The sequence below is a fragment of the Propithecus coquereli genome, unplaced genomic scaffold (genome assembly GCF_000956105.1).
Source record: "Propithecus coquereli isolate 6110/MARCELLA unplaced genomic scaffold, Pcoq_1.0 Scaffold229, whole genome shotgun sequence".
NCBI lineage: Eukaryota > Metazoa > Chordata > Mammalia > Primates > Indriidae > Propithecus > Propithecus coquereli.
Window position 1 is genome coordinate 1100466 of NW_012147830.1, and position 3062 is coordinate 1103527.

The window sequence follows — 3062 nt, forward strand, 5'->3', positions numbered from 1 at the left end:
GTCCTCGCTGGGCACTTCCTTCCATGTGACCATAGGCAATAATGTAATTAGCTCTTTCACCACGAGCTACCAGATTCCCATCCAGCTAGATCCTGTGGATGCGGCTACAATCCTATTTTTAATGATCCTCTTGAAGGACCTGGGTGACAGCACCTGATATGCCAAGGTGAAGTCAAGGGCCCATGGACTGGCTGCCAAGTGATCAAGAAAAATAGGATCTTTCCACTTTGGTTCCTGCAGTGGGAGGCCAGGGACATTGCCAAAACTAGGAAGGCAGTCTGGATGAAATATTCTTCAGAGTGTATTTGTTTGATGACTATCTTTGCTATCCTAGTTTTCTCTTTTTAAAACTTTTTCTGTTATTTTACAGAATTCCAGAGGAGGAGACTTTAATTCTTGTGATTTGCTGTCAATCTGACTGTAATTCTTCTTTAAAAAAACTTTCTTAATTTTGGGAAATTAAAAATATTTAAAGATAAAAATATAAGGAAAAAATAAGCATCCATTTTTATGTCAACCAGATTTAGAGGGGGTTCTTACTATGTTGCCCAGCCTGGTCTCAAACTCCTGGCCTCAAGCGATCCTCCTGCCTTGGCACAATTGGTTTTTGTGAGACAGTGCAACTTGGCTCTAGCATATCTCTAATTTTGAAGTCCCCAATAACCAAGAGAGAAACATATCACAACTTCACTAGACCAGTAAGAACAAAGCCACCTTATAAAATTAACTATTTTACAAAAAGTCTCACAGATAATCCATCAGGTAAATCAAAATAAAAGCATAATTCCTTTATTTTTTTCAAGGCTTTACTAAGTATCTAATAAGTAGTGTCCAGTACTATGTTAATTGGTAGGAAAAATTGAATTCTCAGAACTTACAATCTAAATGATCTAAACAAGATGAATAGAACATGCTTGAAACAGAGAAAAATCTTTAGATAGTAGTAGCAACTTAGGGCTAAAGAAATCCAAAGATGGGATGAGGATAGGTCAGGGATTCTTCCTAGAAAAGATTACATGGTTCATCAGCTAGGTTTTAATGGAAGTATGTGATTTGGACTAGCAGAGAAAAGGATACTATATTAGAGACTGATATAAATGAAGGAATGGAGGTAGAAAAGAACATGGCACCTGTGAGAGTTCACAAACTTGAGGTAACACCAGTGTCAACACCATGCACCCTGCGTGGCTTCATTTGCAACCTGCTGCACCAATGTTAGGTAGATATCCTTCCATTTCTTAATGATCAACGTGGCTAAATGGAGCTTCCATAGCATTAATAATCAAATTCACTCATTGTGTTCTTCTTCATGTCGTTGACAGTGAACTCAGACATCAATTCACTATTGACATGCCTTATAATTAGAGTCCCACCTATACATTTATCAGGCTTAAACATCCAGGGTGCAGCTCATAGAGATGGTCAACAACAATTTTCTGTTGGCTCAGAAAATGTCTACCCAAAACTTCATAAAGATCAAGAGCCAGAGAATCAGAGTGTACCCATTCAGGTTCCTTTGAGTATCTGTTCATAAAGAACTCATGGATATGGCCTATTAAGCATGCTCTACTATTGTAGAATGAGTCTAAAGTTATTAGATTCTATAATTAGCTTTAGACCCAGAAATTTAGAAAATGGAGCTAAGGCTAGAAGTGATACGGATAGTAAGACACATACAGCTCTTAAAAGCACATGTAAGAATGAAGCGTCATAAAGTATCCTCTTATCATCAATACTATGCTTACATATTACTTGGTCATGTATTTGATCAATTTAAGTAGAATACGTCATCAACTTTTTGATTCACAAAAAATTCTAGATTTCAACTATATTATGTATAATAATATAATTATATTAATTCCCCTAATTATATAATTAATAGCAGTACTATATGACACTGAGGCTGATAAATAAGGTATATTAATTATCTTATCCGGAAAGAATTCAATGTTGCTTTGTCAAATTAATTCCCAACCCTCACATAAAAGTTGTTGAAAAACAGAATTTTCATGTATATATTCTTAATAATTTTTAATTATGTCTTTATATCTAATCAATTTAGATAATATTTTCTTCTGCACAGAAGGTCCCCAAATAAAGAAGCATACACAGAATATAGCCAATAGTAGGTTATATCAATTTACTTCACATAAGAACAGCATATTTCGGGCCTATGATTTCCATTTAATATTAACAAAAACAATCTGTACAGAAAACCCAAAGGCAACCATATAGCATAATATGTAAAATGTGCAAATATACTTTAAAAATGCAAGTTATTCTATAGCATTTGCAAGGTAGAACTTCACAGTAATTAAGGAATCTACCTCATTCTAGCCAACTTAGTAATCTTTTGCATCTAGAGCCAATGCAAATGTACAAGGCACAACTTAGTGTTGATGCTAAAGTATATAACACACATCCTCAGATTATTTGAAGATATTAAAATAATATCATGTTTGTATTTTATTAATGAGTCATCAGCTCATTTCTAAAGCTTTGTAAGCATTATACTAATACATATGGGTGGCCAGGACAAACTGTTCCCTGAACTTAAAAGGTGAAAGACAAGACCCTATACTGCTACCTTACATTAAAAAAAGAAATTTATATATATATGTACATACATACGCCAACATCACACACGGAAAGTTCCCATAATCCAAAGGGAGGCCATTACCTTATGAGCAAAGGTTCCCATTACAGTATTCATGACAGTTATTTAAAAATTACATACTTATTTACCACCTGTTTTGGTCAATCTTGCTACAAAAAGACACTGAAATAGACAATTTTCTTCTTCAAGGTAAAGACAATTCCTAATTTAGAAAGTTTCTCTTGAGATTGCACAGTGAAAGGTATTTAATTAAATATAAAAGCTTGCTGCTTTTACAGAAATTATTTAAATCTACACAGGAAAAAAATCAACCTATTAAAAACCAATAAGAGCACCGGCTATCACTCAATTCAAAATCTTTCAAACCCAATCACAGTGCTCTTTGCTTTTTATTGCCCATCCCTGAGAGTAAAGCTTCTATAGTTTTTATTTTTAATAAAGTAAA